A 25262-nucleotide genomic window follows, 5' to 3' on the forward strand; every position below is an offset into this window, starting at 1 on the left:
AATCGGGGAGAATACCTCCGTTTCCATGCTGACGAAACATTGATACCGCGACGCATAAAATAAATCTCTCCCCGAATTCAAAGTTAATAAATTACCCGTTTGAGTTCATTACGAAGCTGCACATGGTGATGTCACCGCGAATACATTGAAAATTATATTTCTCCTATTAACCCTTGTCTGCTACGACAAATTCTATTAGAAAGCGATTATGACGCAAGCTTCTTGGACTTTCGGCTAATTATTCAAATTGGAAACTGTCGGGTGTGTTGCCTAGGTTTAACACAGTTGATATTCTTCGAGTAATCAATAATTCTCAACAACGATTTCTTCAACTTTCAAAACCACCGCGCTACTCGTTGCCTAGTGTAACAGTGTGACGCCCAATGGGACGCCCAAGCGCGAGCGGCCGTTGTTACACTTCGGCGTCAACGTGTTAAACAGAAGCTGCATAATTTCATTATATCGTGACACGCAGAATCGCTGTCCGGGCAGTTGTATCGCAAAATTTAGCCCGCCTTTTATCTGCAGGCAGCTGGCCCGGCCCGCGTTTCACGAGCACACGCGACACCCCTCGGCCGAAGGGTTGCGCCACCCCCGTATCCGATGGCCGGGGGCTTAAAATGGAGCAGCGCGGTTGATGCGCATGCATTATGCAGTTAAACGGAACGTAAATACAACAACCCCCCGACGGGTACCGACCACCCGACGAGATTCGTTCGCGCGCTCGTAACTATAAATATCGTCGGCGACGCGCAGGACTTCCGATGGCAAAAAGGAGAAAGGCGAGAGAGAGAGGGAGGGGGAGAGAAAAAAAAGCAACAGGACGAAAGGGAACGGCCGACAATTGTGCGGAAAGTAGGCTCGTCAAAGCTGCGCGCGCCATATTTGGCCGGGATCGTCGATCTTCTCGCAGCACGTCCAGCTTCTTCTAGCCGGTACTCATTCGGGCCGGCGACCCATGAATGTTTTGCCATTTTTCTTACCGTTTTATGGGCACAGATCGCGAGTTTAAAAATGGACTGGCCGACGGGTTCCCAGAGGCTATGTCCGGACGTCGATTCCACGGTTTTGTTGAATTTCGTTGGCAGCTCGGGACGCCGAGCGTCGGCCCTTCCACGACTGACTAAAATGCCCGTGGCTATCGGGGCTTCAGTGTTTAACGTGACTCTTCATTACGACATTTTTACGCGAATGCAGAAGTATCGTAAATGGAAATGACCGGCTGATCTACGTTGGGGTTGGAGCCGAGGATTCATTTCACATGTAAATTCTTTGAAATATGAATATACACGTTGGATATTATTTGTACTTCCACCGAGATCTGCATTTGTTTTTAATGTACGTGGAATATATTGATTCTAGTTTTTAAATTGTATCTTGTCGATTTTCTGCTGATTAGGAGTACTTCATCACCAATCATCTCTCATTTAACATTAGAACTACCGAGCACTGACTTTTTGAAACCTCTATAGAAACTTCGAGAGTACATCTATTGAGATTTTAATTGATCATTAAATTCGCATATTGCCGAATCAATATCTTCAACAACTCTCAGAGAAGCGTCTACTCTTTCAATAATCGCGAAAGGAATCTGGAATGTTCGGTAGTTCTAGTGTTGAAGCTACAAAAGAAGACAAGCTTTCGTATAGATTACAATCTCTCAACAAAGTATTCCCACGGAATCCCTCCGAAAGCAACTGCACTAAATAGGATCGCATAAAAGCTTCCAGCAGGAAATTCCCCAGTCCACAAATCTAACGAGAGTACCTATTCGATCAGAGTTCCAGCAGGAATAACAGGAACCGTTGTTTCGCCTGGCAGTAACCCTTTATGGCCCTGAAATTTCGAATCGATACCGGCCGAGGATCTGAGTTCATCGAACCCATCCCTACGGAGGCTTCGGTATAAACAGTAGCCGGGGACCCCCAAAATATTCACCCTCGCAGATTCATGCGCGTGTGCAGCGGCAGAGACAGCGGCGATCCCGTCAATGGGGATCAGGCCGTAGGCACCCTCTGGTTCGCGGGAGCGCGAAACGAAACGGGAGTATCCCCTCCAACGTAAAGGAGGATTATACAAGAGAGAACATTCGTCGATGTAAGGGAGCAATTGGCAACCCCCCTCGCAATTGCGCCGATTCGCCCGCAAATTGGTTTATCGTGTTTCCCAGCGAGGCGATCGGACGGAAACAAAATGTCCGCCGCCTGGAGTAGAGCGAGCCGCCCGAGTGCCTCTATCGGCGGATCGATCAATCATCCGCGAGCGCGGCGGTCCACGATGACTTGTGGACGCGTGACGCTTCGTATAAGGAAACACGATCCCGGATTATCCTCTGATCTTTGACAGGTCAATGAGACTCGCTCGGAAATGTCGTTGGTTGTAGCTGGAACGCCATGGTATCGTGACTGATCGAGTGCAGAGGCGAGTAACGGGTTTCTTTTATTCCTCGGGGACTTGTGAACGGATTATGGAGATAGTTTGTTAATAGCAATGCGAGAGGACAATGTTGCAATAGATGATAGGCGGAGCTAGATAGGCGAACGAGGGATACGATGTTATGATTAATTTCCCTTGCTTCGGCTGTACGATCACTGGCGTCGCGAGTTCGTTACAGCTGTAAGACATGGAACGATGGTTTCCGATTCAATTGTGAATGGCAATTAGAGATCCTGGCTTCGATGGGGTATCGTTTAGCATCGAATACACGAGTATTCGTCAATCGATATCGGGAAAAGGAGATGTAGTATCCACTCCGTTCCTCCAAGTGTAATTGCTGTCCCCAGGTAACGCGTTCTCCTACCGCGGCCCGGAACGCCATGGGGTTCATTTGCAAACCGTTTGCAAGGGAGGAACCTGCGGCCGCGTACTGGAAGACCGATCGTGATCGTAGAAGTATAGAACGAGGTGAACGTTATTAGGGAATTGGTTTACGTTGCTAGCGTTGTTTCGCTGCAGTTTTTCCGCCAGCATTTGTCGCGGATGGAACCTCTGTTTACACGAAAGTTTCGGTGAAATCAACTTCCAGCTGTCATTCCCAACTAACTCGCAAACTGGCGAAACACCTTTCTCAAAAATCCAAGTTATTCTTTCTTCAAAATATATTAATCGTCGCACCTACTCGATCTTTAGATAGTTCAACGACGTACTTAAAAGTTACTCCTCGATCTACAATATCGTGTCCCTTGACGAAAATTTCAAATTGAATTTGAGATACCTAAGTATTACTCATTGGTTAAAGTATAAATTAAATATTCCTCTATTATCAATCGTTAACCTATAGAGCAAACGTGGGCATAGAATAAACATCAAAGTTTCTGTTAACCCTTTGTACTCGGAAGCTTTTCACTATAGACGACGCTATTTGAAACGAATTAATGAGAAAACATACGTCAATTAAGAAACAAAGATATTTTATATAAATATTTCACTTATGGATGCATTATACAAAACTTAATATTACATACAACACTACAATCTTATATCTAAACAAATGGTAGCTAAGAGTCACCTTTCAAGTGCAAAGGGTTAACAACAAAGTACTGATATCTTTCACAGTTGAGAAATAAATCATAGCGCAAGGGGTCCAAACCGTACAGCTTCAATTATCTTAACGGTCACCGCATAAAATAAAGGTAATCGTATGCACGAGGAAAATTGTCAGATGCAACCGTACGTTAATCGGCGGGTCGTAGGTGTGCGTAACCCCTTAACTGGCTGAAATGCATTACATCCCGTAAGACGATTGCTTAAACGCGTTTGCCGGACGATTCCCGGCCGTCTCGTTCTTGACACCAATTACTCGACACGTTTCGCAGCGGTCACAAGAGCCGGCTCATTTTTCACTCGCCGCGAGCCTCCGCAATTATTCCGGCGTGACATGCCGCTCGATTACCGTGCTACGATATCAATACGCAGCGGGTGACTCACTTTCGCGCCGCTCCGCGCCGCGCCGCGCCGGTGTGCCCGAGACACAACATTTTCTGCTAGATAAGGTTTCCTGGCCGAATGGATTCGCTATTTATGTATTTGTTTCGCGCCAGCTCGGACGCGTTTTGCAACGCGACACCGTGCAACGTCGAGAATATCTTCTGCGCTCGTTTATTCAGAAATGGACACTGGTAACCCGAGAGTTAATGGTAAATTAATCGCGCCGATTCGTCGCTGGTAAATCCTCGTGTACCGCGGAGGACATGCTGTTCGACTCGAACCTGAACGTGTAATCTTCGATTCATTGGACGGTTTATCGGACTTTTTGCAATCGAGTCCAGAGGATAAACACGCGAAACGATACGAGCGATGGAAACGGTACAAATTGCTGTTTGTTCGCCCCTGGCTAAGCCAGGATCAGCTGGGTCCCTGGAAAATATTGTTTATTCGGTGCCCCGTAGCTCAGAAATATAATCGCCGGGGACCTTACGCGGTGGATTTAAACCGAGAGCGAGCCGAACGTATTCCCGGTTAGGCGATAAGCGACGAACGTAACCAGATAAGTTGATGTTCCATGGTGGCAGAGGTAAATAACCGGGGTGTAACAGGACGGTGTAACGTCGTAAAGTTTGCTCAACACGACCGTCCTCGTAACTGGCTTTCTCGGCTAAGTTTAAATCAGTTAGAGCAGTCCCAGGTCTACCGATATAATTGAAGTTCAACTCGCGAACCGCCGCCGTGGAAAATTGTTGGACGTGAGCGTGTTACAATTAAGCGAATTTGTAATTTATCGGTCGGTCTTCGTAACTTTAGATTCGTTGTGACGCGGAAACAACAGACGGTGGATGTTTTATTCATTCTGTTAGCGTTTAACACGCGAACACGTCGTTTAATAATTCGTTTTGAACAATGCTACCGTTTCGAAGGTTTTACAGTTGTTGCCACTTATATTACTTTGAAGTATTTCCAAGTTTAAGTGTTATCTTATTAAATCTTATAATTTCTATTATTTTCTATTATTTTCTTACTGTATTATTATAATTTTATACTATTTTCTATTGATTATTTTCTTATTATATTATTATAGTATTTTCTATTATTTTCTATTAATATTTTCCATAAATAGTTATATTTTCCTCTATATAGTGTAAACCAGATATAACCAGTACGATACTTTTAACCCTTTGCACTCGAGAGGCTCCTAATCGCCATTTGATTCAACGTAGTAAAATTGAAAAATTTTAAATTCAGTATTAAATTTTGTGTAAGGTATCAACACGTGAAAAAATAAAATGATTATGTCTCTTAATCTATGCAAGGTTTCTCTTTGTACCAATTGCAAATAACGTTATCGACATTTCATCAGGAAATAACGAATATTTATAATATATCAAACATTATCAAGTGCAAAGGGTTAATACGCGAAGAGTTCCGAAGAAAGGATTGATCATCAGCGCCACTAATCGCAGATAAAGATCTCCCGGCGTTCAAGGCGAGTTTAACGCGATCCAACGTCGAAAGGAATTACCATCAAACCGTCCAATGTATTCAGGAACGGAAAATTCATTTCCCGCGGACGAAAACGCGGCGCGGCGTTTAAGATTTCCCCGGCCTAGGCCGTTCCGCGGCTATTTCGAGAAACTGGGCGAACGCGCGGAATCCGAGGCACGCGTCGCGCCGCGAATTCCGTAAATCGCCGATATTTCTACCCTTAATGGCCTCCTTTAACGATGTTGTACCAACACCTCCGGCAAACACTCAAATTACGACTAGACATGAATTCGGCTCCGTTGGAAATTCTCCGCCGCTAAGTTTTACGATCGCGCCACTAAAAGTTCCACGGTTGTTCAGTTATTGCCGATTACGCAACACCCTGCGCTTCAAATTCCGACAATTAGCGATTCCCATAAATCACGATTTCATTCACCGCGCCTATTTCGATTAACTCGATCCACCTTAGTACTCGCTCCTATCCGTTCCAATCCCTTCAGCCAACAGCATCGTCTCACCTCCATAAAATGTTTCCTCGAAAAACACACGCTAAAAACTGAAACTCCCAACTTCCAAACTGATCCCAGCAAAAAGCAAGCAAGCAATTACGTTCCACTCGGTCCCAGCAAAAATGAAACGCTAAAACAATCCAACAAATTAGAACTTATTCCAGCCAGGTACTCCCATTACTCTTCCACCGAGAAATCCACCGCACCCCAGCGAAGTGCCGGCAAGAAATAAAGTAATTGCTGCCGTGCGATATTTCATCTTTAAACGTAATACAATTACCAGTTAACAGTCGGCGGAGATCTCTGTTTCCCCTTAATTTCCCCCGACTTCTCCGGCAGGAAGTCCTAACCAGAGAAAGCCAGCGCGCGCGAGCGCGAGCGCTTCGTAACACCGTGTTAAACGCCATGCATCTCAAAGATGCTTTCATTACGCGGCGTCAAAGCGCGTCCCGTCGGCGCAACGGGAATCGGGAGTTGGGAAGAAGAAAAAAAAAGATTCCCGACTGTGGACTTAAGCCGTGGTGAATTAACGTGCAAACGAGGGTACCGTCCGGGCGCATCGGGAACCCGGCGATCGGGGCCTCGTTAACATTGCAAATTCCTTACGGCGCGGCCACTTTTTACCGTGCTATTTTATTTCACTCTGCAATGCAAATTCTGCCGGTTACCCCGCCGATACACACCCCTTGGCTCGCGGTTGCCCCGTAAGGAAACCGTACCCGCGATCCGTAGACGTATACGGTTGGATATCTCCGCGCTTCTTCGTCCGGGAACACGTTCCTCGAGCGTTTTTTCTCCTGGACCCTTACTCCCCTTCGTCGCCTCGCAATCTTTCGTCGTCAATTTCACAGTATTGCGCTTCCTGGACGGCTGACAGTTAAATGATTGCGTATTGTTTCTCCCGGTTGCTTCCGAAGTGATTTTCTTGCTCGTGAATGGGTATGATAAGGAGTTTGTAGGGTTATCGGGTTTGAGGTTGTTATTGAAGGAAGACATTACTTCGTGTTTCCAAATTGAACACGTCGAATGCGCACGATTTCGCGTAGAGAAATGCACGGAATGAGAACAATGTAATATCAAATCGTTTCACTGCATCGTTTTATTACCGTTGCGCGTTTATCTTGCCGAATGTCACCGCGTTGGATAGCATTATTCGTAATATGAAAATATTTGCGAGTGATCGTTTAAGTGACTGAATTGGAATAATTCAATTTCTGTTATTCTCTATTGTGTTATATTTTTCTCTAGACAGTGTAAAACATGTATCCAGTGCTTCTTTTGGAATGGGATTTGGTGTTCTTCGTTCGACGTTCGGAGATTCGAAGTATCGGAAGATTAATAGGGGATTGTGAACGTTGGTTTATTGTTCTTGGGAAAATTGGTGTTCATTCATGTTGATCTTGGAATGCTACGGAAAGATATAAACCGAATAGCGGTCATGAAATTTGATATCCGTTAAATAGAAGGGTTCTGCGGGTATACTGTCTAAAATAGAAGCGAGGAATTTCGTGGGCAAGCTTAAAGCATCTTCGTGTAGGAGATCATTTCGTAGATTCTGTAATAGTGTGGAGCTTCGAGATTTTGATAAGGTAGAAGAATGTACGTTTGATATCGAAGTATTCTTGTTAATTTTCATTTCTATTCGCGAAAGGTGCTTGAACAGTAGTTTATACGTTGGATGGAATAATGAACTCATCGCGGAGTTTAATGATATCGTAACCGATACCGTGGCTTATTGTTGTTAATTGATGCAGCTCCCGGTAGCTCTACGTCAGAAGCGTTCCGCCGCGGTTGCATTCCACGGGAAAAGAGATGGTGCCACAATGGGAGCGGATAGAATTTCAATTTTAAATGCGCTAAGAGTACACCCCTGGCCGTCTTCCAGTTAAATAGACCGCGCAAGCTCGAGGCATAATTCTGACGGTATTTAGAGCACACTTCGAGCAATTTCACACCTCTCCCATGAATAATACGGCCTTTATACACCTAGCGCGTTGCATTATGCTAACTATTATAGATTTGTCGCGCGAATCTATTTTTCCGCGGCCAAGATTAATCTTCGACGAATGTACACGCGTAATAGACATTCCATGAATATTTCATGCGTTCATTTGCATCGGGCAATCAATCATCCCTCGCCTGACAATTTAAATAGGAATTTCTCCTTACAATTGCCTTGGTCCCTGCATATCAATTTCCACGTAATTTACTTTAACTTTAACCAGAGGTATTTCAGAAATTCAAATCACTGTTCGGAAACATATTCACGAAACACTACGTTTCCTCAACAATAGGACCGCCGAGCGTTTAATTAACACGTTAAGCGCCGCGAGAATCTTAAACGTTTCCCCGTTGAGCTTTTCTTTTGAAGAAACGCAGGAATTATTAATTATTCGATATTCGACGTTTGCATCACACTGCTACCAACTTAGTCACGCTATTAGACACTTTCATTTCACATCGGTGATACGTTACGATCGTTTTCTAGTCATTCAGAAGCGTCAGTCACCGATAACAACAGAATTTTCTCGGTTTCCTCATACGCCCGCCGCAATACTCAAGCGAAACTATTTTTACAATCATTTCTAATATTCAACACATTCGACGCATCAATAATCACGAAACAAGGAAACCGTAGCTCGTCACGTCCACAGACGCGTTGGTTCCAGTGTTAATTAAATCTCAAGACGAATTAAACGCGACTCGAAGAGCGCGAGGGGCAGAAATCGCTTGATTAGTGGAAGAAGATCGAACCGTCCTCCGCGAAAGAAGTATTTCCTTATCCGGCACGGTTTCAAGGGACAGCGGGGAACGGCGTAAATCAATATTCAATATTATCGGAACCAATCGGCGGAGCGAGTTCCTCGCGCGGCACCAATTACCGGAGTTTTTAAATTACGGGCCGTCCCGGCGATTTCCCTCTCAGCTCGAACATCTAATTTCCCCGGGTCCAGTATTTCACGTCGGGTCAACGTCGCCCCCGAGTGTCTTTCCGCCGGTGAAACTGCTTCTGTCGAAGAGATCGCGCCCGCTCGTGAACCCAATCGCGTTTTTAACGAGCGCCGTTCGTCAAGACGGCCGGAACGGATCGCGGTGAATTTCGGGGCGAGATCCTTTATCGGCGCCGCGGAACGGCCGCGTAAATTCGCCGATACGAGGCTAATATCCGAGCAACAATGGCCGCCGGCCGCGCCATCTCATACGTGACCGGCGATAATTGAGCGTGTTAAACCCGTGACCCTGCGAACAGGTTTTACGCGGTGAGCTACGGGATTCTAAACGGCCACGGGGCCAGCCGTAGTCTCCCACGATCCGAGACTAATTAACTGAATATTGAACGTCATCGGGCCACGTGTCCTTTTCGACGGCGCGGACGTAATTGCGTGTAATTGCCGCGGCAAGGATGGACATCGTTGGAAGACGCTTTTCTTTGGTTTCTCAGGGATTTTCGTTTATTATATTCTCCTTTACTTTGTCAGCTGTTTTCGTCGCTGCTGGGGCTCTTGGGACGCTGATGCGACTGTAGAATTGTGGACGAGTTTTAGGCGCGGTTTCTATGAGTGGTTTCTTCGTTATTGATGCGTAGACTGTCGAATCGTTAACCGTTCGAGTCGAAAAATGCCAAGCGGCGCTTATTTTGTTTTAATTATGAAACTGAATTACGCTTTTCTATTTTTACGAAAACAAATTTTAAATAGTGCGATCGTTACATTCGATTGGGACTCACACGGTTAAATTGCTCGTAATCAAGGTGATTTTCTTAGCGAATGGAAACTGAATAAGATTTTACACTGTAATTGTTCTTGTAAGTTTCTTGGAACACGTGGATCTTATAGAAAATTAGTTTGCTTATTCGTTCATGAAATTATTCTACCAGCATCTAGGTAATGTAGTCGAAATGTTAATAACGATAGTGCGATAGCATCGATCACTTTATGAAGTTTCTACGTGCAATCGATAAGTTTCCACGAAACCGTGGCGCGACGCAGCAAAACGGCGCACACTTTGCGCGCCAGCAACGAGGTAACACCGATCTGACAAAATACTAATTAAGCGCACCATAACAATTCCATAGAATATCGCTAATTGCCGGTTAGCCACTCGACTCGGTGGTCCCGATAAATGGCTCAATTAAAACAGCAACCGTGAATGCTCGCATTTTTTCGTCGCGGGAAACTCGAGCGCGGCGCACTCGCGGCTGGAAATCGAGAGAGCGCCGATGTTTAATTAGATACACGCGAAGCAATTAAAGCCGAGGAAAGGAACGCGGCCGTGCGATTTGCGTTTCGTCGCCTTCGGCCGCGGGGTATGCCGGCTCGAGAGCGTGATCGAACGCGCCGGGTTCGCTCGACCGCGCGACGACAGGAGAGAATTTCCAAGGTGTTCGGATGAAAATCCGCGCGAGATCAACGGGGATAAAGAAAGCGCGAGTCGCGATTGTGTGCAAATTGCATGCCACGGCACGTCAAGCCAGGTAATACGCGTTCCGCGGAGTGTCTTGACATCGCGGAACGGATGTTTCTGTCCACGTTTCGACCCCTTTGTCGGGGCGACACGCGCCGACGCGTCAAAAATTCCGAGCGTTATCCGAACAGCGAGATTTCCCTGAGCCGGGGACGAGGAGGAATCTGGAAGTCGAGATATTTACGCTGACTGAGTTCGTACGATTTTATATTTGCATCCTTGAATATGGAAAGATCGTGGTAGACAAGAAATGAGGAATAACGAATCCCCTTTGAGTAATCTGTTTCTTAACAATTTGGTTTCATCTGAAAGTATCCTGCTAATGAATATCGGTGGTAAAAATATTGTAAGAAATAATCGTCTTTTCTAGCTGTATATTACAAAAAATTAATTAATCCTCGATACTTCTAATCATAATAAAATCTGCAGAGCCTAGCAAGAACCGGTTGAGTCCAATAACAACGAAGAACACGGAGAACATAATAAACGAAATTCAATTATAATGTATCTTGGCTGGGAAAGGATGGGAAAAAACGGTAGCAAAACGTGATTCACGAGCCGACGACGAACCGGCGCGACGTCAACCGAACGTCCACGTTTACTTTTCATTATGCATCGAACGTTGCCTCCGTTGGAACGATAACAATGGAGAAAATTACGTATTAAATCCGCTCGTCTTCCGCGCGTCCGCTTCCTGGTCATTTAAGCCGCAATATTTATTATCTGGGTTACTAATTAAAGTGCGCGGATCTGCGACCGGGGTCCCTGGCTTTTCGCCTTCGCCTCTTCCTGCCTGGCCTCGGGCTCGCTCTCCTCTGCCTTCGGGCCGGGCGCGTGATAATAAAATAGACGGCCGCCTCGTTCTTTTCGCTTCTGGAGACTCTGAAAATTAAGCAACGCCGGCTGGAAGAAATGGAAACGGAACGATGACATTTCCTCCGGGATCATTCTAATGGACTCATCATCGAGATCTATCCTACTAAACCCTGTCTTACTTTTAGACGCGAAGATGATATATCGGACAGTTAGTAGAAAGTATTAACGAATAGCAAATTAGAATAAAAAATCAGATAAGACCTGACCAATCAGACCTTTCAACCAAGCTATCAAATCGTAAACTTGATGTCTAGAAGTGACGACAAAGGGACAATAGAAGTTTCCACTGATTGTTTCGTTTATAAGTTAACTCTGCACTCGAGGACTCCACAGTAGAGCCATTTAAAATTTGTCGTTACAAACTGTAAAATTTTGCCATTAAATATATTATAATATTTATAATCGATAAAAGACAGTGAAATACAGCTATGACTTTTCCTTTCGTGCCTGTATCATTTGTTTATACGTTAATATGCTTTCTCTATTAAAATTACATCCAGTTGCTGGTAATGTCAGTGAGAAAACGCTTCGAGTGCAAAGGGTTAAATTGCTCTCGTGTAACCCTATTGGCGAACAGCAAATTAGCATTGAAAATAAGATGAGGACAAACAAAAACTGGCCAATCTGCAACCCCTAACTTAGCTATCAGGTGATCATCAGTACAAACCAGAACAGGACAAACCAGTAGCGAGAAAGACGAGTAGGCAGAGTTGCCACGTAAGGGAAATGGAAGGTGCATGTACAGTTACGTTCCCTCACTACCAATCTACTCTTCTTCAATCTACTACTATTCCATCATCCCTACCACCGTTGTCACACTAATCACGTGAGCCATGGCAACGCCAGGATTCGCCATTGCGTCATCTCAGATTGTCACGTGACTAATCTAGCATTAATAGTGGGGGTAATGGGCAGTGCAGAGTAGGGGTGAAGTTTTCATCTGGCAACATTGCGTGTACATATACAGTTGCCTTCACTGTCAATCTACTCTTCTTCAATCTACTTCTCCGTCATCCCTACTACCGTGGTTTACACTGATCACGTGAGTCACGGCAACGCCAGGATTCGCCATTGCATGTCAGATTGTCACGTGACTAATCTAGCACTAATAGTGGGGGCAATGGGCAGTGCAGAGTAGGGGTGAAGTTTTCATCTGGCAACATTGCGTGTACATATACAGTTGCCTTCACTGTCAATCTACTCTTCAATCTACTTCTCCGTCATCCCTACTACCGTGGTTTACATTGATCACGTGAGTCATGGCAACGCCAGGATTCGCCATTGCGTCGTGTCAGATTGTCACGTGACTAATCTAGCATTAATAGTGGGGGTAATGGACAATTCGCCGCGAGAGGGCAGAGTTTAAGTGATGCAGAGTGGGGATGAAGTCTTCATCTGGCAACATTGCGTACAGGTTTCATAGCCCTCTAGTGGCGAGCGCAGGACGTGCCGCCGCATGCTTATTATTTATTCCAGCCCGCGGATCGTACGCCGCTGAATCGCCGAGGCGACCCGTGAGAACGACCCGGGCCCGTGACTCTGACATCTGGCGAGAGGGGAAAAGTTAACAGTCCGAGGATCCGAGGTGCGTCTACCGGCGGGCATTAATTAAACTACGCGCGCTCGCTAATTACACGGGACTCCCTGCCACCGCTGATCGATTCGCGATAGGATCACGGCCGTCGGTTGTAACAAGTTGTAACGCCGCGGTTAACTCGATTTAATCGTTCGTCTGCGGACGAACGATAACGAACTACGAACGCTCGCGTCGTGATAGTTCGCGTAAATGACGCTTTGTTCGTTAGAATTGATACATGGGGTCTAATAAGTTCGGCGGTTGCCTCGGAACTATTTCTTCTGTGGCCTGATATATACAGAGATGTTTGATGCGGTCTTCTGGTAATTTGGGAAACTTAAGAAATTAGCAAAATGGCTGAAGTCGACTAGAAACTGTTTCCAACTTTTATAGAAACTGCTTTGGCGTAATGATTTTATCTCTTTAACATACTTTATCGAAGAGTCTATATTAACTTATTAATCAACGTACAATCTGCTGAAACTCAAACACGCTAAAATACCGTAACACGGTCAAAGTTCTAGATGAAGCAGTTGACAGGGAAAAACGTTTACTATATCTTGTAGCTGCAACGATTTACATTCCCAACAAACGACACCTCCAACTTCTTTGGCAAACGGCGACAGACGAGAACCAACCGAATTTTCCGTTCAAACATCTCCAAACATCCGAGCGCAGCGCCGCGCCGTTTACAGCCGCGACGGCAATGCGATTAGGACTAATGAGACTGAATGGAAGTCGCTTGAACTTGGAAGCCTGCGAACAGTTTCAAACAGGTTGGCTTCTGTACCGGCTGGCTCCCCCTCTGCCGCTCAAATAGAGCGCCACGACACTTCGTTTCGCGCCCTTAATTAGCACGCTCGGCAATTAATTAACCCTTCCGCCACGGCTCAGCTAGACGCACTTTCCACCGACTTTTACGCCACTTCTTCGTATCTTCCTTCGCGTCCCTCCGTGTATTCCGCCACGGCCGTCTTGTTACGGATAAAAATAGAGCGTGGCCGTGCGTCGGGATCGTAACTTTCCTCGCAACGATATGAAAGGTGCGATTAATTACCATGTGTACGGGGAACTTCGGCGGAATCACGCGTGTCGAACGGAAAGACAGTCTGCTGCTCGACGCGTCGGACCGTTAATCATTTAACTAGCTAACCGCGTTCCGCGAGTGTACTCGTCGTTTCGAATCCGAAATAATATTCATTGTTTCGACAATTGATTATGTATTCTTTCAAATAAACAGGTTACTCTTCCTCATTTCCCTAGATTGTTATTTTAACATACATTAAGGATATCTTTAAAATTAACTCATACGATTAATTGTCTGTAATGTATATATACGCTTGGAAAAACTTACAGTGAAGAATTCGCTTTAACTTAGAACAAAACGAATATATTCGATTGTCTGTCTATCAGAAATTTCGAAGTTTAGATCGGAGAGTTGAATTGCCAATTAACTTTTATTTCGAGAATCACTTTCCCCCGGCTTTCACGTTATTATGCATCGTATGTTTTATTCATCGATCGCAAAGAAGAAAAGAGGCGTACGATTCGCGAGGCAAGTGCGTACAGAAAGGAATACTGGTTCTCGTTTATGGTGTATAGCGTTCGTCAACCGGGCTGGTGTACGCGCATTGTCAAATTTTTGCATTATTCATGCACCGACGCGATAATAGACGCGACGCATTTCCATCACAACTGACGGAGATTCCGGCGAGGTAAATCAAGATCTTCGGCTCTGACCTCGGCCGCGAATGGGGTTAAGAACATCGCCGGTCCGATGATGTAAAGAATGCATTAGCTTGACTCGCGCGCGCACGTTTCACGCGCCGAATCTACCTTCGGCGATTTACGCCTCGGAGAAAGTAATGGGAGACAGTGAACGGGAACATTATTATTTATTGTGAGTACATTGGATGAATCTTGTACACTCTGTCGCCATTGTATGGGAAACTTTTCATCGTCTCAGAAGTGTTTAATTCATCCTTTTGGCAAGAAATTGAATTCATTAAGATAATGAATATTATCATTACCTTGAAATTGTTTAGTTAATCTTTTTATAAAGAAATTCAATGTAGACAAAGAATATCATAAATGCTATTTATTATCATAATTTACTGCATTTCGTAGAGTCCATTGCCATTACACCCCAAATTGTTCATCCTCGCGAGACGTCCCTTTAGAAAACAAATTCAGCGTTTCGAGATAACAAGACGCTGTTCAATATTATTATCTGCAGCGAAGGTACACGTGTTCCATAGACTGTCATCGTTACGAGAGAAATTTGTTCCGTCTCGGAGAGGCAGGATGCCTTCTCGCAAAAACAGGCTAAAAGTCCGGAGGCAGGGAATATTATAATTGCCGTTCGCTATTACGGGACACAGATTCCATAATGATGGTCATTAGATGAATTTCCGCGTCTAATTTAGTTCGTTATAGCGTGCGCGAGCGGTGCGCCTTTCTAAATGTTTCAATTACCGACGCGATTAGACGTTATCCGCCGTGGCGAAAAAGTTCTCACGTAACTAATGAAAATCTTGATAGTATTCATGGATCGGCTTCCCGCGGCAGTAACGGCGAAAAGAAAAAGAGGGGGGGGAAACGTTGCACGACAAGCGTGACAATGTGCCATGTTATGATCGCGTCTCGGTTTAACCATGCGACCGGCTCGAATTCTGTTCCCCTGAATCCTCCGGCCGCGCTTCGACGCTTAGAACCAGCCATTAACTCATTTTCATATCGTCGAGTACACGGCTGCATCATCTGATACGCGGACCGCCTATTAAATCGATATCTCGCATGTGTTTACCGTGTAACGCGAACGATCCGCGCGTCGGACGTCTGGATCACGTGCCGCGCTAGCCGCCGCCATTTTGTACTGGCGACCGTGGCTCGGCTCGAGGCTCCGGCAACTTTCAAGGAAAACCATGAACGCTTTGCTAGTTGATTCTTTTTTTTTCTTTATTCGTTGCTGTTTTCTAGAATGCATCGATACGAGATAATAGACAGCATAATTATCGGTTACGTTTGCATAATACGCGCGTTTGTACTTATTTCTATTAATAGTCGCACGATTCTCTGCGCAGAACGATCGAAACGTTATTTCGCTGAAACATTAATATTAATGTCGCGAGAAAGAGAGGGAACGAAACTGAAGCGAACGATCTTCGCGCGTCCACGTAAACCGCGTAATCCATTCGTTTATCTTGAAAGATATCGAAGCCGTAAAGTACACGCACTTTTCCAGATAAAATGCAAATTTAAAAAAAAAAGAGACTGCCGCGAATCGGCGCAGCTACCTACGAAAGAAGAAATAATTATGCGGCTACCTTGGGAAGCGAGTTAACACTTCCATAAAACTGTTCTCCGAAATTAACACGACGGAACGATTGCAAATCTCGCGTTTACTTGTTCGGATAAAATCTGCAGCTGTTCCGTTTGAATATTTATCATTCGAGAATTTCGATGATAATTAGACGGGAAATAGGCTTTCGGGAGCCGCCCGTTTGTTTTCCGAGGCAGCCGTGTAACAGGTATTTCTTTCTCGCAACGTTTTCCACGCGAAGCCAATGAAGTCGTGGTGAATCAGATCTACGATCGATAGAAGTCGATGCGGCCGTGGGGTCATTAAAGTAATCCTGATTGCGCGATCTGAGACTCCGATGGTTCACGCAGGTGCGTCCCGGCTTTGGTTCCGCGCAGGCAGCGTCGGGTCGTGTTGGCTCCGATGGCTCGGGTATTGGTGCACACGCGTGCAGGTGTTCCGTCGATATTACGCGGCCTCTGCGAATCGCCGGCAGCCCCTGGCTCGCCTCGTGATTCCCGTGAATTCGTTACGAATAATTTTAAATACGTTCGCCCTAATTATGTCCGCGCACAGGTGCATAGATGGTCGAGCCTGCAGCTTCCTGTTATTAAGACATCTTCGTTTCCCTGGAACTCGACGCGTTTCGCGAACCTATTAGTAATTATTTACTGGATCATCCAATCTTATACGTCATATATCACGTACAGATTATAAATGACGCATCACTTAAACAATGAAATAATTCAATTATCAAAATAGGAGACAAGCATTAAAACATTACTCGTTTCATTGTAACACAGTTTCAGAATGGAATATTTCCCGTTTCATTTCTTGCTGTAAATGAATTATACAGGGTGGACATTTTCGTATTGAGTTTAGAGAAAATTCTTATCGATAGTTCAGCGATTGGGGAAGAAAGTTTGCCTATTGGAAAGGAACTGATGTGTCACGCGAATTTCTAAATCAACGATTGAAACTCGAATCAATGGCTGGAGATCGGGACCCCGCAATCTGTATTGTGGCATTTTCTTTTTTCCCCGTGGCTTCATTTGCAATTCAGTGTGCAGCTGATTCGACGGCGTCCTCTTCGAACGTATTTTAGCATGACTTATCTCCTACCAGCAGCGGACAGGTGCAAATTATTGCATTACCGTTTCCTCGGAGTCTCGTTCTGTCGCTTCGACGTCGCCTTAACGGCCCCTCGCTATTTAATTTCGCCGTCTTGATACACTGTGATTGAACGATGCTATCGCATTAAATCGGACGCGCCGTTGGTCGCAAACGTTTTATTAATTAATGCCGGGTCGAGTGTTTGCCGAGCGCTTGTGCAATCCGATCGGTGTTCGACGAGCGCGGAGCCGTCCGATAAATAAATTCATATTTCGGAGACGCGACTTCAAAGGGGAATTATATTCGACGGATGAATCCCATTAATGGGAACTCTAATTCAGTTATCCGAGCGCAGTCGACGCGTGACTTGTCCCTAGAACTAATCGAATTCACCGTTTGGAAATTAATTTAATGTTTTCCGTTCGCGCGCCTAGGAATTCGCGTGGCATGTTTTAAACATGAAACGGCGATATCTTCGCGAGGATCGTTTGAATTCGCGGCATTGAATATCCTGTCTTCTAAACGAAGCCATTCAGCGCGTTATCAAGCTGTCCTTTGAAATTCGAGTCGCCTAAAAACCATTCTAAAACACGATCCGCCGCGAAAGATATTTCCTCGCAACGCGTATCAGTTTCCTCGAATGCTGCGCGTGGAATTCCAAGAGATTGAAAATCCGGGAACGGATACCGATCTCAGAGAACTTCGTCGTCGCGATATTATTGCAACACTTTCGAATATTCAAATTCCTGAGTGCATTCCTTTAGAAATTTGAATATTCGATGTCAATTAGAAGAAGCCTCCACTGACTTTAATAAGAGAAAGGTTAATTTAACCTATCTCGAATAATAAGTAGCATTAATAATTACATTAACTGCAAACAAAAGTGCCATAACACTAGAGGGTATTAACCTAATAATCATACATAATTACATTAACACGTTGAATGTACAATTTTATAGTAAAAAATACTCGAAATGGAAAATATAAAATATTAAATTAAAAATTCATCTAGCTAATTCAGTGAACTATAGTAATTCGATTTGGTTGGGTCACCGGTGACCCCATGGCATTCAACGCGTTAAATATATAAAATCCAGTGAAAACACGTTTAAAACGTAATAGCAAAATTCAGTTTCTCTACTTAAGTTGTAAGATATAAAAGTTTCAATTTCGAGTGACTTTCTTAGAATGAATTCACAATAGACGTTCGTTCGACGATTTTAAACGGGAACAATAGCAGAAAATTCAGTTTCTCTTTGCGTTGTTCTAAGATAGAAAAGTTTCAATTTCGAATGACTTTCCCGGAATGAATGCATAATGGACGTTCGTTCGACGATTTTAAACGGGAACACGACCCCGTGAACTCTGCAAAAAATTCAGGGAAGTCCGCCGAAAGAGGCGGAGAGCAACGTCCATATCGATTTCGAACGAGGTTCCAATAAATCAGTTACGAGTTTCGCGTACCAACATACCGCACGTTCCCAGGCATGGACGATCACGAGATCCAGTCGACGGTGGAGTCGATCCTCGGGCCCGGGGTGAAGGTGGTCGATTGCGAAAAGAAGTCCAGCGTGAGAGAGGAGGAAGTGTTGCTGATAAACGGCGTGCCGATTCCTCTAGAGGGGCCGGATGGCGTCGCCATCCGTGAGGCCATGATAACCGGTCAGGTGCCACCGTGCGATCTGCTCAATCAGATCCTCGTTAAGGCTGGAATCCTCAGGTATCGTCGCGGGTACTCCTCACTTACCTGAAACACAAAACACACGAGCGTTCAGTAATTAATTCTATCACGCATCCATTTACATAAATTTATTTCGAGTATCGTGTTATCATGCTTCCAATGGGTCAATAATTAATTTTATCATATGTTAATGCATTCGAATCAATATGGAGTATCTTTCTTTATAATTTTGATTAATCAGTAATTAATGGTATACGGTAATTTGTTTTTCGATGAGATAATAATTAATTTTGTACGTCAATGTATTCGAATCAATATGGAGTATCTTCCTTTATAATTTTGATTAATCAGTAATTAATGGTATATGGTAATTTATTTTTCGATGAGATAATAACTAATTTATGATATGTTAATGTATTCGAATCATTATGGTATCCTTCTTCATAATTTTGATTAATCGACAATTAATAGTATGATATGGTAATTTATTTAAATTAATTTGAAGCATCTTGGTATCACGATGATAACTATATTGACTAACAATAGTAATAGACTTCAACCCTTTGCACTCGAAAGTTTTTCAAATAACAAATATTCCACTTCATAGTTTTGCTGTATCAGATCAATCGGTGACTGAGTCACTCCCCGAGTGCAAAGGGTGAACACTATTTCTACCGAGCTGTCAAAAGACACTTTCAAAAATCTTCAATTAAAATTCTTTTCCAACTTTAGTCATACTCAGAACTGACTCGTCGACTTTTTCAATAACTATTACATAATTACCTATAGAAAATGTCGACAATTTCATCGAGGAAAGATCATTAAAGTGAGAAAATAATTTGAAATGAACATTTCGAAAGTGTCTTCCAACACCTTCGGTAGAAACAGCGTTGATCTAGTTAGCCGACTGAAAAATCCGAGAAACCAGTTGATCAGCTTATCACAACCATCGAGTCCCACACGGAACACCAAAGGCGACTCTTCGCTACTAATTCCAGTTACACTTTAAACTGCCAACACCCACCACGAGAAACAATAAAACGATTACCATTTAACTGTGAAACCCCCATTTCCCAAAACGGTATCCCCGCCATTGCACGAGCGGCGACCCAGCGGTCGAACGTTCGAGGTTGAATCCGCGACGATACCTGGTAACCTGGAATAATTGCGAAGGGCCCCGGTACGACTCGAGACATCCTTGAGCGTAAAGTCGTCCATCGTGACGAAGGAGGAGGTCACCGTGGCGCGGGGCGGAAAGGTCGTCGACGAGAGGAGCCGCGAGACCAAGGAAAACAATTACTACGCCTCGTCGACCAGCGAAATATGGGAGCCGGTGGGAATCGTTCATCGTCCGAGGAACATCAAGCCGTTCGACAGCTCGGACGAGTCCCGGCCGAACTCGAACGCCAGCTCGGATCAAGGATACACGACGAACACCAGCAGCAACCACGTGCTACGCGAACACGGGGGCGGCTCCTCCACGGTGGGCTGCCCGATTTGCGAGGATAACGATCCCGATTGCGCGCGTAGGTGTCTAGGAGGACTCACCGGATTGGGGACCAAGGTGCCCGTGCAGACGGCCAACTCAGCGGTAAGTTGCTTCCCGTGTCGGACCCTGGGATCGAAGTCCGACGAAACGTTCGCTCGCGAGCTAAAGCCATGGCAGGTCAGCGAAGTTCAGAACTATAGGGAAAGAGGATTTTATTTGAAACAGTTAATTATTTCGCGACAACTCACAATAGAACAATCGATCAAATCAAACAACGCGCACACTGTTTATACACTTAGACGCTCTTGTCTCACTCGCATACTTTCTAGAACATTCTTTCATTACATTAACTTCACGTATATTTGGAATATTCTAGATTTATAAAAACGAACATTATTAACACTATTCCTACCGCGACCAGTCAAATGAGTGGTGTTTAGCACAGCTTATATTTTTTAATATAGAATGAAGATAATAGCCAATTTGACAGTGTACAAATGTAGTTTCTCTTAGAACTCTACAATTTCGGATCGATTTGGTGTTTCGATGAAACGGTGGGATTTCGGAGAATAAAGCCAACGTACGACGTGAGTTCGATAGATTTCAGCAAGACCTACGTCAGCGCAGGTTTTCCTCCGCGTCTTCGCTTCTGCGTATCCCGTCGTCTCTTTTACTCGCTTCACACTAACTTCAGCCTGTTTGTACAAGCCGTATACTAATATAGCCGACAGGCCTCGGCTGTCCTTCTGCATTCTATGGGAGCGAATAGCGCGAGATAGGAAACCGCTTTGGCGAAACGAGTTGCCGCGTAAGTTGCCATATAAGCTGCTTTGTCGGCTCCTTCGCACGGAAAGTTATCACCCTTGCTCGCTGGCTTTAGGTCACTCCGGATCTCGGAGACGATCGCGCGACACGTTTCCCTCGCCTTACGACCGGCTTAGCGATTAAAAATTTTATCCGCTCGTGGAACACACCCGGGTAGACTGACGCTCCGATTAATCGAGAAGAATTTTTACCCGGGATCGAGAGACGTTTCTTTCACGAAAAGAAATAATAATTATGATATCATTGAATCTAGGGGTATTGTTTGATTCGCCAAAAAAATATTAATTCTATCATTGAATCCGAGGATGTTTGCTTCATGAGAGAATATGAATTCTGATTTCATTGAATCTAAGGATATTGTTTGTTTCACTATAAAAATATTAATTCTGATATCATTGAATCTAGGGATGTTGTTTGTTTCACTATAAAAATATTAATTCTGATATCATTGAATCTAGGGATATTTTTTGATTCAGTAAAAAAATATTAATTCTGATACCATTGACACTAAGGGTATTGTTTGTTTCGTCAAAGAATATTAATTCTGTATGATTGAATCTAAGGATATTGTTTGCTTTATCGAAAAATTATTAATTCAACTATTTCCAAACATTTGATCGAAGGACATTGTTTGATTCACGAAAAAAAATATGAATTCAACTATTTTCTAACATTTAATCCAAGGATATTAATCTACGATATTGTTTGTAGTTTATAGATTTTCTTTAGATTTGTTAAAACGAAGAGTATCGTGCAGGGTTCTAAAAACTGTGAAGATAATGCGATTTGCTCGGTTGCACTTTTTCCCCGCAGACTTTTTCGTGTCACTGTACACTGAATTCATGAAATTCAAAGATTGAACCGGTAAAATTTGATATTTCAACGAAGTACGAACGCAAACGAATCGAGAGTCAGCCCGGCCGAACGATTGAGTTAGCCGGCCTGTCCACGTCGAGAAAATCAATCAATTAAAATATTCCATCGTGATCGATTAATTGCTGTCCGGGTTTGTCGGCTCGTTTCGACCCAATCAACGCGATGCTAGAAAAAAGGGATATGGCTGCGGGATTCCAGATTTCCGTATTAGGCGGACCAGTAGCTCATTACTCAATACGTCGAGTATGCGGCGTGATCACTGGGGTGCCTTTTTTCTATGATCCTAGTAACAAGTACGATACAACTCAACAAACATAATTTTCAATTACTTAAACTGTACTATAAATTCCTACAAGTTCTATTTCCTAACTTCGTGAAAGTCGTTGTATGTCCCAACAGTTCATTTACTTAACGCTAAAACTGAGCAGCTAAATTGACTTTTCGAAATTCCTTTATAGAAACTCAGAGATTGCATCTATCGAGACTTTAATTAATTTACAATTCAATTTGCTTAATGCCAAATCAACTTCAATAATTTCATAGAAACATGTTACCTTTTTAACAATTACAAAAAGAAGAAATCATGAATGCGTCATTTTGACTCGTCCGGTAAATTTAGTGTTAAAGAAAGTAATAATAGTGGAGCATCGTTTTATACTATAATAAAATTTCAAGCTAAATAACACGCGCTCAGTTAACAAATTTAATAACAGAAGCAGCGCAAAGTTGGGGCTCGAGTTGCTTACTTCCGCAACACGAATTTTCCAAGGGAAGATCTCGTGATCCCCTATCGTAAGACAGCGGACTAAAATTCACGGGGCGAATTTATTGTTGTTCCGTCGAGGGGAAAATTCGCGATAAGAAAGTTAAGAAAATTATATTATTTACATTCAGCCGCGCGTGCCGCGCATGAAACTTTTACGGCGTGAACTTCCCTTTTCGCAGCTACCGCGGAAAAGAGCGTACACTCACCGAGAGCTGTTGCAGATGTATTGCGGGGAACTTTCGTAGTCCGGAAATTCCTTTTCACGCGGTGCAAATTGAAAAATTGCGCCGGGCCGCGTTCTGTAATCTCGCGGGCGCATTATGCCCGCGCGTTGCAATTTCATAAAATTGATAACAGCCATCGGCACTGACAACGCTCGCGTTGCCGGACCGCGTCTCGCGGCTTTTAACGCGTTGACTGCCACGAAAACCTTCAGAGTTTTATGCATCGCTTATCCTTTTGTTGCAAAAATAAAAAGGAATGGTTATCTATTATTTGGTACACATTTATTAGGTTACAGTATGATCCAGTTATTTGCGTTATTAATGATTTCTATTCGAATAAAAATTCTAACAGTAGATTATTTTCGGCTTCTTCACACATTCATTATAGTATTCAAGTCGAAGCTATTTATTTTCAAGATCATTTCGAATATTCGAAGCTTTTAAGATATCGATAATTGTGAAACAAAGCAATTGAAACCAGTCATTTTGACTGGAACGTAGTTCTACTGTTGAATCAGAGAACGGTTCTAACTCGAATTACGTAGCGTAGGAATAAATGTATCGATATTAACCCTTTGCACTCGGAAGCTTTCCACTAGAAACATTCGACACTTTATTAAACAGACATTATTTGAAACGAACTAATGAGATGTGACCTCGATGTGACTCTTAGTCACTTATGCGAATAAAAGGAATGATTAAAATGTTATTCTTCTTGTTTACAAAGCCCAAATTTTAAAAGCCCAACAAACTTTTTTAAATGCAGTATGAAATAACCAAAAGATTTAAGTAAAAAGTTCGAATGTTACTCAAAATCGTCCGATTAAGAAACAACGCTATTTTATATAAATATTTCCCATATTGATGCATTACACAGAACTTAATATTATATACAGCACTTTGTAATTTTGTTATATCAAATCAAATGACTGAGGATCACCTCTCGAGTGCAAAGGAAAAAAACGAATTCTTCGGTGATCTGAATGCCTGATAGACGCGAGTATCGTATGAAACATTTAAAAGAGATTTAAGTGATAACATCTTTTGAATGTGTTATATCACATTGCCTGTCGTTAAATGGGCCGCTTTAATGAACTAAATGAAACACGGATGAACTGCTAATGCCACTAGTCTTTCCGTTGAATGGCGAAGTGGGATGGGACCGTTCGTAATCGGATACATCGAATGATAAGTCTCTCGTGTGCATCGCATTGTTCCCTCGCAATTAAATGCATCGTCAGGAAATCTCCGGCGATGTATGGAGTGTGATACGTACGAAGACACACTTGTATGCACCTGTAATCGGACGGCAGCACGTAGGACGTAATATATCGGGCCGATGATAATGATACATCCAGGAATTCTCCGCCACGCCCCTCTCATTTGCATAGAATTAGTTCCTTCCTGGTTTGCTTCTTTAGTTTTCTTAGAGATGTCGGACACCTCGTTGAATAGAATCGCGGCCATTGTATCGATATTTTTCGATTCCGCACAAAGGCGACTGTAAATTATAACAACCTGCGCGTGTCTCGTGTGCGGCGAAAAATTAGCAAATCTCCATATTCCACTTTAGAAATTGCTCCGTGTACAACTAAAGATTCACCATTGACAGTTTCCTAAAGTTATAAACAATTTTTTTAAAAATCGTTTAACATTCATTTTGTCCATTGATTTTACTTCATGGTAAGTTGCCAGTAGTCGATAACAAGCTACCAACGGTTCGCATTCGTACAATCGATGGTAGGTAAGTAGATCTCCACGTTTTCAGTCGCTGAGAAGGTAGGTTGTCCCAGAATAGCTTGATAAAGGAGGAAACTGCTTCGCCTGGTCGATAATGTAGAGAATGATTTGCACTGCAGTTGAGTAAAAATCATGAACAGATTGCAAGGACCCCTGACTTAGGGTGCGTTAAGGATTTTGTCTCTCGTTCGATATCTATCGAGGTTTCTACCCTTATCGGACGAGGGGTACAATGAAAGCAAATCAGTAACACGCCCTCGACTGTGGTAATAAGATTGATTCTATATTTAGAAGCAACCCTTGTTTTGCTGCACAAATATAAAAATATCCAGATTTTTTGTATGTTTGTTATTCGTTGAAATTTTCTGAATACCATCCAGCCCGTTCACATTTTTCGTAATATT

General features: G+C 43.6%; 1 protein-coding gene and 1 long non-coding RNA gene across 2 annotated transcripts in view; both read left to right on the forward strand.

The window, feature by feature from the left end:
* The window catches only part of LOC143174935 (uncharacterized), a 90106-nt gene extending 70092 nt beyond the window's left edge, over positions 1–20014 (forward strand). The window contains exons 2-3 of the long non-coding RNA XR_012999466.1: positions 18743–18977; positions 19728–20014. This is a non-coding gene — a long non-coding RNA (uncharacterized LOC143174935). The remainder of the gene's footprint in view (positions 1–18742; positions 18978–19727) is intronic.
* Positions 1–25262, forward strand: part of LOC116432825 (uncharacterized) — a 474592-nt gene that overhangs the window by 113486 nt on the left and 335844 nt on the right. The window lies entirely within an intron of this gene.

This window comes from Nomia melanderi, chromosome 9, assembly GCF_051020985.1.
Source record: "Nomia melanderi isolate GNS246 chromosome 9, iyNomMela1, whole genome shotgun sequence".
In the NCBI taxonomy this organism is placed as follows: Eukaryota; Metazoa; Arthropoda; class Insecta; order Hymenoptera; family Halictidae; genus Nomia; species Nomia melanderi.